This window comes from Rhineura floridana, chromosome 2 (assembly GCF_030035675.1).
Source record: "Rhineura floridana isolate rRhiFlo1 chromosome 2, rRhiFlo1.hap2, whole genome shotgun sequence".
Lineage (NCBI taxonomy): Eukaryota > Metazoa > Chordata > Lepidosauria > Squamata > Rhineuridae > Rhineura > Rhineura floridana.
The window spans coordinates 158,404,804-158,421,445 of NC_084481.1; the positions used below are offsets into that span (position 1 = coordinate 158,404,804).

Genomic DNA, 16,642 nt, shown 5'->3' on the forward strand with positions numbered 1-16,642 from the left:
TTATACTATTTCAGTGCATGCCTCCTACCATAAAAACTAAACAGGATCACGTCATTTCCTCCTCACAGTATCCATCTGAGGTAAGTCACCTGAAGAGCATTTTTTAAGTTGTAAATTGAAAGGTGCAGTGAAGGTTAGGTTAGGCCTACAACAAAGGTTTCTTGAAAATGAAAGCTGTGTCCAATCCAGACTGAAGCTGTGAGCAGTTCACCAGGAAGAAGCCTCAGTCCCCCCAGCCACAAACATGCTCTCTTCACTTTGGTTCCATTAATCATGTTACAAGCATGACTGCTAAAGGCCATCGCTGAAGTTCATTGCAGAGCAAGAATTTGAACCCTAGTCTCTCCAGTCTAAATTCTATTCACTGTAGCAGAACTGGGTAATGTTTAATGATTCTTACAAGTTCCTAAATTTTCTCTGTACAAAGGCAGAATTTTGCTATAAACGATCAGAGCAAACAAACTCAGCTGGAAATTAGATAATTTACCTGGGCAATTTCCTTTGAGCTCTGTAACATGGGGTGGAGGTGGGGAAACAATGCAGTAGCTTGCTTTTATCTCATTAAAACATTTCCACTTATGGTTAATGGCCACCATTAATTAACCTTCAAGCAAGAACCTTTTATCTTAGATACATGTTAGGATTCTGCCAAAAGAACAAGTTGTGTTTTAGTGTTCTCCTGTTGGCTCTTGGTCAAAAAAGACAAGGAAAATACTTCAAATGGCAAAATTAAGAGAGAGCAAACTAGCTGCTGCAAATGGGAATTGTCTTCCATTACCATTTTGCAAAAGACTGTATTTCAGATTTCAACAGATTTCAAAATAGCAAGGCAAGTAATGAACTGAAAACTCATTTGTGCAGAAAACACTACGAGTAGTTTTTCATGTTAAATTATTTTGAACAAGGTGGGTCAATAAGCAGAGGCCTAGGACACAGTTTTTTCTTATTGCTTGATTTTACACAATTATTTTTAGAGCTCGTAAATATCCAAGTTGCTTACACGATCATAGAATTAGGGCGCGATCCAATTGCTATTCACATCAGGCTGGGGGGAGTTGGATGTGGTAGATGTCTGGCTGAACTGGCTGAGTCCTGGCTCAGCCAGGCTATGCTGGCAGAAGTCTCTCATCCCATCCCTGCTGTGGCTGAGATGGGACAAGGCCAGCTCAGCTGGAGATCCTCCAGAGAAACCCAGCTTGGTGTAAGGGAAGCTGGCGTAAGGCCCCAAAAAAGGGCATTCTAGGAGAGTTTGGGGGGACTTACGTTATATCCATGTCCTGTTCAGCTCCCTCTCCTGGCAGATGGTATGCCAGGAAAAGGGGTGGTGCAAGGAAACATGCATTTCCAATGCACTCTGCTGGCATAGCCAGCATCCTGCCCTCTCAGTAGCTCCTGGATGGCACTTGGATGTGGTAGCCCCTTCTGCCACCTCTGCTTCTGCCAGCTCCGCTTTGACTGGCCTCCCCGGAACTGGATTATTCTGCCCATCTATGGTTAAAATGACTTATTGTAAGCAAAGATCCTCTTAATAATTTGGGGACCTCAGCTTGCTTATCTTGACTTACTTTGATGTAAATGACCACATTATTGACAGTACCTTCATTGTAACAAGAGGGATGGCATATGAAAGGGCAGAATATCAGAGAAAGTAAGAAGATTTTGTCATTATTCCCTGGGCCGGTGCCAGGCATGCCAGGACCCTTGGGCACCAGCCTGCCCTGGCCCTGGCACCCACACACATGTCCCACCTACCTACCTTTCCCTTGGTTAATGCTGCCCGCACTGTACACACGACTGCCATCAACCGAGATGGCGGCAGGGGCATTAGTCCCTTTGGGAAACCTCTGCCGCCATCTTGGTTGATGGCAGGCTTGTGCCCACTGCACAACCAGCATTTATGTCAAGGTAGAGGTAGGTGGGGCATGCAGGTGGGTGCTGTGGGCCTGTGTGGCAGTCGGGGTGCCTGGGAGCTCCCTCTCGTGATTCGTGGCAGGGTTGGGAGCCAATGCTGCTGCAGACCACAGAAGGGAGTGCTACCCACCCACCCTAAGGAGGGAACTTTCAGGGGGGCCTTAGGGCCCAGGGGCCCTCGGCTAGGGCCTGACCTGGCCACCCTCTGGCACTGGTCCTGATTATTCCCATTCCCTACACTAGAATTCCTTTATCCATGCAACTGTCAGGTATTGTTGATTTAGCATGAAAATAATGAACTTTTAGTGTGGTTAGACAAAAAAAGCAAACATTTTCATCAAAATACCATAATCATTTACATTTCTTCATTCTAAAATCATTTAATTGAAAGCTAGTTCACATAAGTATGAGACCGGGCACATGGCATTCACAAAACAGTACATTATCAGTACCAGCTAAAGATCTGAATTATGTCTTTACATTTACTGTTTTTGCTTAAAGAATATAAAATTGCTCAGCATTTTATAAATCTTTTATGTTCCCATTAAGGCATTAAAATCTCAGAAAGCTTGCAATTTAAATTTACAGTATATTGTTAACTTGCATTTCCTTTTTTTATTTTTTAAGTTGATCTTAAAACAGGTTTGGTGATCTGCTGCAAATGGCACACAATGAAGAATACTTTGTGAATGTCACTCTATATTTCTAGATATCATTGATAGGAAGCCGTATAAGACATAGGGATGTTTTCTTAGTTTTAAGAAAAACAATAAACTTTTTCAGTTTAAGTCAAAATAAGCCTAGAGTATACTTCAACAAACCTAGCCAGACAACCAGTCAAACACTGAGAACAGCTATCCTCCTTTTGTCAGTTACATAGTCTTTAGTTAGTACTATGTGCTAACAAGGGCAATGGAAGAAAAGTGCCATTATATTGTTGCAATAATTTCAGATTCACCCAACAAGTCCATGTGTTGAGTTGGTTTGCTTGATTGTGCTACACCCTTATTGCCTACACATGTCACTCCCAGAACCAAGAAACTGATTAGCTTCATATTCATCAGCTCTAATCAAGGCTTGTGACTCAGTGAGGGTAATAATATACATGGAAACCTTGTTCTCAAACACGGAAAAAAATAAGATATAAATAGAACGGTGGTAGTTTGTAGTTGCTTAACATTGGGAGAGTATAAAAACTCTTCTGTTGGCAGAATTACAAGAGAAAATACACACATATGCAAAGAATGGGAAACTTCAGTGAATTATAATGCTTTCAATATGAACTGGTAAAATATGCACTTTATTGGATTAAATTAGGCAGGATGGAAAAGAAAGAGGTTAACAGAACTATTGGCAATACATTTGATAAAGAAACAAGTTGTACACATATTGATATAGCTCCAAAGCCCAAGGTCTCCATCCAGTCCTTTCTGTTCTTCAACTTTGCATGCGGAACATTATCAGTAATGGAGGTCTGAACATTAAATCTGTAAAGCATTTTATGAAACACGGGTATATAGCATTTACTGTTATGGAATTGCAGGCCAATCCTGCAATGTAAGCAAAAACAAAATGTGTGGTCAAGCTATGTCCAGATGACAGGATGTTTAATTTCACTGGTCATTTCTGCTGCTTGGTAATGCAGCCATATAGAACTGCTTTTCAAAAGGCTGATGTAATATTCCAATGAAATAGTATTTAATGATTACTATTTGCTGAATAGCGACAGGGTGAATTCTAAAATATAAGAGTTCAGACATCAGATTTTGGGTGTCAATCCCAGAAACCATAATCTGGCCCAGAAATGAATTTGATATCTAATCCAACCTATAAGTGGACTACTACTTGTCATTTTCCGCTGTTATGAGTGGCAGGTAAGGTCTTTATTTGGTCAGATGGCTGCTGCAGGGCTGGATTTTTTTTTTACAGAGTCTATTACTTTTTCCTTTTAAAAAAGTATTGCTGTAAAAACTACATGTGTACAAATGAGTAGGAAAGAACCCAAAAGATTTTAAAAGTGTATCAAAGAACAGAAAAATAAAAGTATTACAATTCAGAAAAGTGAATATGGGTCATTATCACACAAACGTTTAATAAATATGTTGGGGTGTATTCAATTAAGTCCTATGCAGAGTAGGCCCACTGAAAGTCCTCATGAAAATTCATCAGCATTTTACTGCAAATTTCTCTTAATATACACATTTTTGCAAAGCAAAACTAAACAATGGCCCACAGACTGGAAGCGTTCCATATACATCCCAATTCCAAAGAAAGGGGATCCCAGGGAATGCAGTAATTATCAAACTATTGCCTTAATATCCCATGCAAGTAAAGTAATGCTCAAGATTCTACAACAAAGGCTCTTACCATATATGGAGCGAGAAATGCCAGATGTCCAAGCTGGATTTAGAAAGGGAAGAGGCACCAGAGATCATATCGCAAACATATATTGGATAATGGAATGGAGCAAGGAATTTCAGAAGAAAATCACAGAAAGATTACAACAAAGCCTTTGACTGTGTAGATCATGAAAAACTATGGAATGCTTTAAAAGAAATGGGGGTGCCACAGCATCTGATTGTCCTGATGTGCAACTGTAAGGCTACTGTAAGGACAGAATATGGAAAAACTGATTGGTTCCCCATTGGAAAGGGTGTGAGACAGGGGTGTATTTTATCACCCTATTTATTTAATCTATACGCAGAACATATCATGCGGAAAGCAGGATTGGACCAAGATGAAGGTGGTGTGAAAACTGGAGGGAGAAATATCAATAATTTAAGATATGCAGATGATACCATACTACTAGCAGAAACCAGTAATGATTTGAAATGAATGCTGATGAAAGTTCAAGAGGAAAGCACAAAAGCAGGACTACAGCTGAACGTCAAAAAGACTAAAGTAATGACAACAGAAGATTTATGTAACTTTAAAGTTGACAATGAGGACATTGAACTTGTCAAGGATTATCAATACCTTGGCACAGTCCTTAACCAAAATGGAGACAATAGTCAAGAAATCAGAAGAAGGCTAGGACTGGGGAGGGCAGCTGTTCTGAGAGAACTAGAAAAGGTCCTCAAATGTAAAGATGTATCACTGAACACTAAAGCCAGGATCATTCAGACCATGGTATTTCCGATCTCTATGTATGGATGTGAAAGTAGGACATTGAAAAAAGTGGGTAAGAGAAAAATCAACTCATTTGAAATGTGGTGTTGGAGGAGAGCTTTGGGGATACCATGGACTACGAAAAAGACAAATAATTGGGTGTTAGAACAAATTAAACCAGAACTATCACTAGAAGCTAAAATGATGAAACTGAGGTTATCATACTTTGAACACATAATGAGAAGACAGGATTCACTAGAAAAGACAATCATGCTGGGAAAAACAGAAGGGAGTAGAAAAAGAGGAAGGCCAAACAAGAGATGGCTTGATTCCATAAAGGAAGCCACAGACCTGAACTTACAAGATCTGAACAGGGTGGTTTGTGACAGATGCTCTTGGAGATTGCTGATTCATAGGGCCGCCATAAGTTGTAGTCGACTTGGAGGCACATAACAAATTCCCCAATATAATGCATGCTTGTACGATATTTTCACTGATATATGCATGTATATGAACACCTCAGTATATTGCACAATTTGGAGAAATGTGAATTTTAAAGAATGACTTTGTTTCCCTTCACATCTTCTTTCAGAAAGTGAGAATTAGGTAGGTTGACCTTTAAATGCAAACTGAACTGAATTTCTCTCACATCTCTAAGTACAGCCCTCTAATCCCTCTAAGTACAGCCCTCTAAAGTCTGTTTTTATGATATTTTAGAGTATTTTTAGTGCTTTTGTTTGCCACCTGGGCTTCTGCTGGGAGGAAGGGTGGGATATAAATCAAATTATAAATAAATAATCCATACGAACTTGGCCTTCTCAATATTTTTGTCTGTCCTTATCTTCATAACAATGCCCTCTAGAGGCTTCAGGGCCCCTGTGTCTCCAGCATCCTACAAGCCAATTGGCATGAAAGGGGAGTGTGTTGGCCACTGAGAAGAGGCTTCTAACATGCTTCCTTGTCCTTTTCTGCTGACTGGAGCCAAGCAGAGTGAAAGGAGGTAAGTCAGCCACTGAGAAGACTCTTTTCAGTAGCTAACACTCTCCCCTTTCATGATTATGGGCTCCTAGGAACATCTGTTGTTGTGGGAGAAGACATTAACAAGGATCTCATTCTCAACGCAGCAACAACAAAAAAGAATGTGTATCTGTGACTGTCATGAAAGGACCCTGAACTTCTGAATTTGCCGCTATACTGCCCCAAACACAGCAAAATTGGCTCATGGAAACAAAGAATGAGGAACTCTAAGGACAAATGTTCCTCCTGTAAAAGAGATTATTACAAAGACTAGCTTTGTCTTGAATGTGCAGGCTTTCAAAAAGGTATAAACAAGACTTAGATATCAGAGATAGCAGTGATTTCCCTTGGCATCCATCCTAAATATGAGCTCTTGACTATTTCCTTTTTCTGTAAGCATAACATTCAACGTGGGTCTTGCAGAACAATCTGAAATAGGAGAGAGTGTTGTTGAACAGGAACAGGTTCTTTCTTGTATGATAATGTTAAAAAGCATGCAAGAGATAGAGTTGCTGCTTTGTGTGAAGACTAAACAAGGATTTTATGTTTAAAAAACTCCAAGCATTTAATTTAACATGCAACTGCTGCTTTGTGAGAGCTGGCTAGGCCTGATTTTCGCCTGCCTAAAACCACCAGATTTGTGATACTTAGTTCATCGGATATTCATATACTTGCATACTCCTGTGAAAAACTCCACCAAGAAACTTAGGTCTGATTATTCAGATCACCCAGCAGGATTGGAGTCAAGAGCCCATTCTTCTTATCTCCTACTTGGATAACAGGGCACATTTTTAGCTCCCATCTTGCTAGACTTCCATGTAGGATTTATACTAAACACTTAACTGTGCTCTACCCTTCTTGAAACTGATCCCAAGACTCACTCTACTACTAGAACTTTGTGAGATGTACTAGGCACAATGCCGAATGCCACAAAGTATGTTATGGCATGTTGCAGCAACAGACAGTACATGTATGCCAAAACTATAGGCAAATATGTTGTCACAAATGTATGAGTCAAGATTCTAAGCTTTAAATCTACCATATGCGGCTACTTAAATTAATGAGCCCCACCAATCCCACTTCTCCCCTCAAAATATACAGCAGCTACATTGTTTTTTAAAAAATGTACCCTGTCTTTTATAAATGGCATTTTAATTTGACTTCCATGTTTAAAATGGTACATCATATGCCATACATCACAGTCAAGAAGAATAACAGTTATCATTATCCATATATAGGGTTGTCTTCAACTAAGGTTTACTCAGAGTAGACCCATTGAAATGAATGAAGCTCAGTTACAGCACAATCCTATGCATGCCTGCTCATAAGTAAGTCCTATTGAGTTCAATGAGGTTTACTCCTTGGTAAGTAGATATAGAGAGCCAGTGTGGTGTAGTGGTTAAGGTGTTGGACTATGACCTGGGAGACCAGGGTTCGAATCCCCACAGAGCCATGACGCTCACTGGGTGACCTTGGGCCAGTCACTGCCTCTTAGCCTCAGAGGAAGGCAATGGTAAACTCCCTCTGAATACTGCTTACCATGAAAACACTATTCCTAGCGTCACCATAAGTTGGAATTGACTTGAAGGCAGTCCATTGAGATTGAAGTAGATATAAGACTGGATTACTAGTTATGTCTATTAAAATAAATGGCTCTGCTCTGAGTAGGGCTAGCACTGAAAACCATCCATAGTCCCAAATGGATATTCTTAAAAATTCAGAATTTCATATTTCAGTTCATTGTTTTTAACAATAAGATAAAAATAACAATATAAATTATATTTAAATCATTTTATAAAAGAAAAATAGCAGCAGCATATAAAACAGAAATAATAAAATCAATAAAAGTTCACATAGCTCAGTTCTAAGTCATTTGTCCTAAACCCAAGAGCCAGAATGTGCTTTTCTCTTCTGAAAGTTGGTCAAAAGTTGCATCTATACATATAAATTAGTACATGCAAATTTGCACCACAGGCCTTGTGTCATTAGGTTCATTTAAGCACTTACCAGAGCTCCTGCCTGCAATGCTAACCACGGATTCCTCCAGGGCAGGAAGAAGTATAAGAGGACTTCCTGTGTAGGTGGTATTTTGTCTTTCTTGTTCTAGGATCCTGCCTTTCAGTTTGCTTTCCAGTCCTAGTTACTCTCCAGCCATGACTCCTAACTTCTTCTCCAGTCCTGCCTCTTCTCTCCTCCCTTGCTTAGGATGAGGTTTTCCATGTGGACTACCTTTCAACAGGTTCCTCACAATAAAACAAATTTACCTATATGAGATACAACTGTGCTCTGGTTGTGCTTTTATATATGATGGAAGGGCCATAGTTCAGTGGTAGAGCATCTGCTTTGTGTGCAGAAGGTCCCATGTTCAGTCCCTGGCATCTTCAGGTATTGGAAGTCAGCAGAGTTATACAGCTGTTGCAAAAAATCAGTCCGTGTCTGTGTCATTCTCTTGCCAATTGGGCTATCACCTAACTTGTGGTACGATTCAAATTAAATGAGTTGAAAGGATGCCCAGTAAAGCTCAGTTATCTGTCAGAGCTGCTTCCTGCTAGCTCATTTACCAGCATCTTATTTGTTCCTGCTTATGAACTGTGAAAAGAACATCATGGTACAGCCTTCAGCACAGGACATTATGAATCTCCTTTGATCTGCAGGTAGGTCTGAAATAAAGTCAACAGTAAAAAATTGTGTTGGTAGGCTATCTGAGCAGATTTTGAGGTTATATATACAAGTCTGACCATTTGAGGCTTGTATTTCCAAAACAACATCTGAAAACTAGTTTGGAGATCAGTATTTTCCTTCAAAATTGGCATCTGGCCTTCAAAATTGGTACCTGTAATTTCAACAAAACAGCCGATGAGAGTATGCAGTCTCTGTGAAATTGCCCCTTCTTTTTCCTGTGATTTTTTTTTACTGTATCACACAAAATTCAATAAAAATAAAAATAAAATCAACTAACCAGTGTTGTAATGTGCCATGATGCAAGGTATGAAAACAGCCACTAGGGAGTTTCTGTACTGTCAGCCCTAGTTTGTCCCTCTGATGTTTATGTAGGGGCTTGTTGGTTAGTCAGCAAACAACTACAAAAAAGTTCCATTCTGTAACCAGACAATAAAGCCTGTTCCCTGTTCTGTGTGAAATCCTGTGTTTCTACGATATTACACAGAGTTTAAACTAACCTCAGTTTGGCTGTGTTGCAGTTAATTTAAACCCAGAAACTGATATTTCCACTGTCCTCCTCATTTGGATACTACTAAACTATGATTCAGTGTTATGTCTGAATAGGGCCACTTGGTTGCTTTGCCATACAAACCTGAAACTGCCTCATTATGTCAGGATCCTGTCTGACGCAGACCATGGAGAGACCTCTTCAGGAGAAGATGCTTGGAAGCCCGTGGAGACCCCCTTACAAATGAGTACCTGAAGAAACCCACAGTAGTCCAACGGCAGCCTGACACTATCTCTGCCAGTGAAGGTAGAATACAGCCATTATTAGCCTCATCCTTCATGAATTTGTCTAATTCACTTTCAAAGCCACCCAAGTTGGTGGCCATCACGGCATCTTATGGGAGTGAAACCCATAGTTTAACTATGCCCTGTGTGAAGAAGTATTTTCTGTTGTCTCTCCTGAATCATCCAGCCCTCAGCTTTCTTTGGTTTCGATCCCAACTACTATCTGTCTTCCATGGTTCTTAGTTCCTGGCTTGCTTCAGACTGTTACCCATGGCTCAGCCCTAACAACTTCTATTCTATTCATCCTATTATTTTGATGAATAACTATTGCAGATTCATTTGCCAAATGATTTATCGTCTATGGAGACCAGTAAACAGCCCAGTTTGCATTACCAAAATCTACAATGGTGGGACCAAACTTCAATGACAATAACTGAAATGTTCTTGAATTGTGCTGATGTTTTCTATTGGCCATACAGATGAAAAGGCTTTAGCTAATTCAAACTAATTCAAATATGCAGTCACATAAAATACCACCATAATGAGTTACCAAAATAAACAAATACATCAGTTTTATAATGGATCTATTATATGGTGAAGGTGGGAGTTCTTATCTATATACATTCCACTCAGAATATGAAGCATAAAGATATGTACTTTCAAATAACAACTTCCAAACAACTTTATTTCTCATTATAAAACCATCCCAAGCTCCTTGGCATGGAGTTAGTGGCTTGATCTTGCATTGGGAACATAAGTAGCGGCAAAGGAGAGAAACACTTCCCCTCAGGCCACATTTCACCACAGAGCCTTTACTATAATTTTAGGCAGAACGCATTGTGATGCCTGTAGCTGAGATTATATGTCTTCGTTCCCACTCTGACAAATCTGACAAACTGTTTGGTTTTAAATCTGTGCATGGAGCCTCAGATATAGGCAGCATTTTTGTTTTGGAAAATCGGAAACAAGCCAGAGCAGCCTGAAAACAGAACTAGAAGAATAGTAGTTCCGTAGGGGTTTTTTGCTAGTGTTAAAACGTAAAGAAGAAATTCGGTAATTGATTAGAGGACAGCAACACAAAGATGATTAGGGCTAAGTTACTTTATTTAGAGATTTGTATACCTCCCTTTACCAAAAATGGTCACAGGGCAATTTACAAAAAACAAGGTAATATAAAAAACAATACATAATAAACAAAAACATTAAAATAGTTTTCATAAATTACATAAATAGTATAATTAAAAATACCATAAAATGATCTAACCCATCAGCTGCTAAAAGCCCAATGAATATAATTGTTTACCTGGCATCTGAAAGACACATTCAGGGGAGAAGTTCTACTGATGCCGAGCCACACTGAAAAGGCTGTTCCATGCACCCCAACACTGCACACCTCATTTAACAGTAGAATCACTAGGTTCTATCTGAATCTGAACCGTCAGAGATCTGATTTTAATACATGGGCAGGTTGATATGAGAAAAGGCATCCTTTCAGCTGTTTGGACCACAGGTGCTTTAAATATCAATACAAACACGTTGAATTGGGCCCAGAAGATAACTGGCAACAATGCAGCTGTTTGTGAATAGGAATTATATGAAACCAGCCCACTGCTCTGATCAACACCTGGGCCACCACATCCCTCATGAGTTGTTAGACTCCGAGGGAAGGCAGGAACAGGGAGCCAGGAGTTGTGCTGGGAAGGGTGTTCAAAGCTGGAAAACATTCAGAAACACACCAGAACCCAGAAGTATATTGTTGTTCAGGCACAGGTTCAGCCCAGACAAGAAGCCTTCTGGAGCCCTTCCTGTCTGGTATATTTCACTCCTGGTACCATATGTTGTCTTCAACACAAAGTTTCAGATTCAATGCAGTAATTTAGAACAGGTATTTTATTAACAAGCAAACACCCATATATGTACAGCATCCACCAAATGAACTTAATCTTCTCTATCTGAACAAGCTAACTGATAGGATTGTTCTTAAGATTCTATTAACATTAAAGAAACAGTAACATACTGTATATCATCACAAGGTGAGTGTGCAAATGGGGGGGAGGCATGGAAATGAGGTGGTCTGTGTGCAAGGGGGAGTTGAGAAAAGGAAGCAGAAAGAGGAGGAGGAGGGGAAAAGGGGTGAAGGTGAAAATTAGGGTGCAAAGGGGGTTGCAAAAAAGAAGGGAATAGGAGGCATGGGAAGGAGGGTGAAGATGAAAATGGGATATGAAAGGGGCTTCAGAATAGGAGGGGATAGTGGCTTCATAATTGGGTGAAAAGAGTGTTTAATAGTTGCAATGTATGGAAGAAGGAAGATGCAGGAGGTTACCATGGGAATGGTCTGTGTGTGCAACAGAGAGTTGCACAAAAGAAGGGGGAGGAGAAGGTGGCATGGACATGAGAGTAAAGATGAAAACGGGCAAAGTGGGGCTGCAGAAGAGAAGACAGCTTCAGCAATAGGGTTGGGAAGCTGAAAGGGGAGTGTATTAGTTCTATGGGTTGAGAATGGAAAGCTCTAGGGAGTTAAAGTGGGGGTGGGGTAGGGTTGGCGAATGGAGCAAGCAGGGGATCAGCCCCTTGTAAAAGACAATAAGCCTACAGTACAGCCATTCTGGCATTAGGCAACATTTTGAAATGCATTTGTTTTACACACTTGCAGGCACAATTGGATAAATCACAAGCATCTTCTGTTATTTTAGCCCACACATTTCTGTAGGCTGAGACCACTTGTCTGACAAATGCCTGCGTGGAAGCTATTCAGATGCCTAACCATGTAACTGAGTGGCCTGACATCTCTTTTTCCCTCAGTGACATTTAAGATTTCCAAGCCGCTATTCTTCTCAGTTTATTCAAAAAAGTCATATGGGAAAATGAAAGCAGCCACTATGGATGAAACTTGGATTCCACTAAACGCAGTGGGAATTTAGTACATTAAATTCCCAGTCACTTGGCCAATCACGTTTCAGAACACTTTTCAACTTTGACGTGGTTTCATTCCATGTGTGTTAGGTCCCAGCTGGGGGGACTCCTCGTCAGAGGAAGATCAGGAGGCCTTTGTCTTAGACCCAGCCTTGGGTCAGGCTCCATCTGGGTGTGAGGAGGCAGGGCCCTGCAATGAGGCCAAGGAAGGACCATCTGCATCCAGGGTGAGTTTGGCCTCTGACAGCAAGGCTGAATGGGTCCCAAGTGCAATGGAGAGGTGTCGGCTAAAATGCCAGTTGGAGACCTGGCCCATCCAGAGGAGTGCCCTACTGTAGGCCAGAACTCCTTGGGAGTAAAGTTCTGGTTGAAGGCAGGTGATAGGAGTTAGCTGAGGTTTGGAATGTGGTTCCAGCAGCTCCAGCTCAAAACCCCCAGTGTAATGTCTATTCACCAGCTCTGCACCTGACTTGTCTGCTGATGTCCTGTTGACTCCAGACCTGACATGGACTAGCCTGGACCTGCCTCTTGCCTTGCCCTTTGTTTGCCTTGCCCTTTGTTTGCCTTGCCCACAGACTGCTTGGATCTTGACACTGGATTGCTCTGACCTTGCCTGACCTCTTTGTTGGTTTGGAAATCTCTCTGGTTTTGAACTCTCTTGATTTTGAACTGGTCTTGGATACTGCCTTGGTGTTGCCCTCATTTGTGTTATTGCTGGGTAGCCTCTTGCCTCTTCAGGTGCCTGGTGAGAACAGGATAACATGTCTGGAAAAAGATTTTCATACTTTGGGAACTGCCTTTCAAACTAATTAACCCCTAACTAAATTTACCTGCCATTGCATATAGGGTGCATTTATTTTCATGATTTACCTTATACCAGAAGTGGCTGGTAGCTCCAAAAAAATGAGGGCACTCAACATCCCACCCACCTTGCTAAGCCACTCCTGTTGCATCTTCTCTAAGCTCAAGGATGGGGAACATGTGAGCCTCCAGATGTTAGATTACAACTCTCATCATTCCTGCCTGGGTTGGGCTGATGAGAATTGGAGTCCACAGTGTCCCCTTTCTTGCCTTAGCTCCAAACACCCAAAGATCCTCCTATCTGCTCCAACTCAGTCCTATCAGCTGTGATAGATAAAGGGAGTTACTGTTTCAGAGACCGTGTATCTCTGAATACCAGATGTTTGAAAGAACAGGGACTGCTTGTAAACCACTGCTTGACTTCATGGAAACATGTAACTTTCTAAAGAGTACAAGCAGAGTACACAGCGCATGTGAGGGTTGAGCTCCAAACCACTTCTTTGATCCCACTTTGACTGTTGCAATATCCATTTTACAGAAGACAAACTGGTGAGACTGAGAAACAAGTGACTTCTCCAAAGCCACAAGCTGAGCAGGAGGTAGCGGTGGGACCGGAGCCCAAACCTCAATCCCTGCATCATTTCTGTTTTTGGAAATGGCTACCCTTTGGCCCATTTTCTGCTGTACAATGGTATTCTATGCTCTGAAGTGTGCTTTCTCCCTACACCCATGACTTCCCGTGTTTTCAGATGCAAAAGGAAAAACAAATTCAGGCAGCCTCAGAAAGTAATACTACCAATTTTACCTCTCCATAGAATGGACATTTAGCTTGTGGAATTCAGTGCCACAAGGTATGCTGATGGCTACTAGCTTAGATGGCTTTAAAGAAAGCTCTTGATAGACAACATATAAGTCATGATAACTAAATGGAACCTTAAATATCAAGTGATTCTAGAGCTGAACAACATCAGAATATTTTCACCAGGGTTTTTAGCCTTTAAGGTGGCTGTTCAGTGCTCTGTTCATACTGAACGAAAATGCACAGAGCTTTATACTCTCCCAACCCATTTTCATACTATCATATATCAATATTGGAAAAAATACAAGGACATTTCCTTTGTTGCTTATTGCTGGAAAATTCCAACCTCTTCTGATGTTTTATAAAAATTGCTTCACTTCATATTCCAAATAATTACAACAAGGTGCTCTTCATTATAGAACAGATACCAGACTGGTATTTTAACATTAATATGTTTGAATCTGAAATAATAAATATATAATTGTATGCAATTAGACCTTAGAAGGCAGCTGCTATGATAGCAACAGTATCATTACCATTTGATAGCAGCTTGGAATATCCCAACTTGGAATGATTCTAATTTATATCATGGCATCAGCCAGGGAAGGGGAATCTGTGATCCTTCAGTTCCCATAAGCCCCAACAATTATGGGCAACGGTAAAAAATGATGGGTATTGTAGTTCAACAACATCTGGCAGGCTCCAAGTTCCCCATATCTGGCATAAGTTTTTATGGACTTTTAAACACACATGCATGATCACTCATATATCCATTGTCTACATCTGTCATTAACAGAAGCATCATTTCGAAGACCTTATGCTTAGAGCAGCCTTCCTCAACCTCAGATCCCCAAATGTTGTTGGACTGCAGTCAACATGGCTACACTTCTGGAAACTAATCTATAACATAATTACCAGGAAGCTGCTTCTGGAACAAATGGAGCCAAAAGTAAAATGCTGGAGAGGCAGGATAATAATTCAGTGGGCAAGTTAATATTCCGTTGCATGCATACCTGAAATGAGAATGTGACATCACCTGTTCAAACATCTGTGGTACAACTTGTTTAGTAAGCATGTAGGAGAGGGAGAATAGTCTGTCAGAGCATGCTTCAACAGACTTGGATACAGGACTCAAGAAGAGATTGATACCCATGAGTAAAATGTTATTTAATACAGAGTTTTGCAATCCTGCTCCGTCATGTGTTAGAAAGATTATTTTTCTTGTATGTTGTAGGAAGCTTGGAAAAAAACCTGTTCAATGCATTGTCAGGGATCTGAGTCAACTTTGGTCCAAGTTCTGGTACAATCCCTTTATCTTTTCCCTGTAACTAGTAGATGCCTCTTTATCGAGAAACATTATAATAGAGAGATATGCAATGTGATAAGAAATCACTCCATTCACTGCTGACCAGAGGCTTTCCCTTAGTCTTCTCTTCTCTTCAGCCTCCCAATCTTGTAGACTGGTCAGACAGCCAGGCTCTTCCGAGCTTGCTAGTTCACCAGTCCAAACCCAATTCTTAATATTAAGAAGTTCCTTTGAGATACAGGAAAACAAAATGGCATGGGGATCCAAATGACAGCATAAAAACAAACAAAAAGATTCGCATCCTCTAAAGTTTAGATCAAGGGTGGCTACTCTGATTCTAGTCCCTTAGTTCAGAAAAGTGTTCTCTCTTTCAGGGGGAAAATCTTTCTGTCCCTGTAAGGGACTTTTAAAGCAAGTTTCTTGGGGCCAGATGATAGCTTACATGTGCTCCCTACATAACAAGCAAGCTGGTCTCTTATGGCACTGAAAAAGTACCCCAAAGTTAAAATGAAGTAATAGGAAGAAGAGAAGGATTATGTCTAAACGAAGGGCTTTTCTTGACAAGCATATGTAAATTTCAGTGACTAAATACTTATCAAAATTTGAATGTACACAACTAAAATACTAATTCTGTAGCAGTTTTGCTGGAGCAGACTGCTTTTGTTTTTAAGTGTATTATCAGTCTCAGAAGCAAAAGGAATTCAGGCTTCATGAAAAGAGAAATAGGGAGATTCAGAGTATTTTTTCTTTTCTATTCTCTTGCTTTTCGGGTTGTTGGCATATAATCTTCTTTTCCATTATGCTCTGCAACAATTATTGTACATGTTCATGTATATATTAAAAAAAAACACTTTGAACCATGTAAGGGTACACTAATTTTGTAATTGTTACTGAGTTGATGAACAGGGTCCAGATTATTTCATAAAGGCTTCACTACTGTTGCAGAGATATTGCATGAACTACATGTTATATGAAAAAGGGAGACAACACATCTGTAAGACGGGAAAGGTAATGGGGAGATGGTGAGCAGCACTAATGTGCTCTGGGTCTTTCCAGGTGGGAATTGGCAGCACCATTCAAGAATAGTCCTATGGACACAGGCAAAGTCTTGCAGTCAGAGCTTGGAAGATTACTTTAAAAAAATAATAAATTACAGTTACAGTTTCATGGTCCAAAAAGTAGTAATTACCATTACAATTACAATTGCTCTGAAAGTAACTGATTACTTTTTCTCAAAAGTAATCACTACAGTTACATTTCAGTTACTAAGGTGCTGGCCTTAGCTGCTGCACATCTAAGTAGCCTAAAACAACATTAAAAATAAACACACACAT

General features: G+C 40.4%; 2 long non-coding RNA genes across 2 annotated transcripts in view; one reads left to right on the plus strand and one right to left on the minus strand.

Moving 5' to 3' along the window:
• The window catches only part of LOC133378344 (uncharacterized), a 29,698-nt gene extending 18,818 nt beyond the window's left edge, over window positions 1-10,880 (minus strand). Inside the window, exons 1-2 of the long non-coding RNA XR_009760968.1 lie at window positions 10,793-10,880; window positions 8,044-8,696 (exon numbers count right to left, since the gene is read on the minus strand). This is a non-coding gene — a long non-coding RNA (uncharacterized LOC133378344). The remainder of the gene's footprint in view (window positions 1-8,043; window positions 8,697-10,792) is intronic.
• A 210-nt stretch (window positions 10,881-11,090) lies between these two features.
• On the plus strand, window positions 11,091-16,168 carry LOC133378346 (uncharacterized). Its single transcript, XR_009760969.1, has 3 exons — window positions 11,091-11,522; window positions 12,493-12,629; window positions 14,799-16,168. It is a non-coding gene; the product is annotated as an uncharacterized LOC133378346 (long non-coding RNA).
• Window positions 16,169-16,642: the final 474 nt, after the last annotated feature.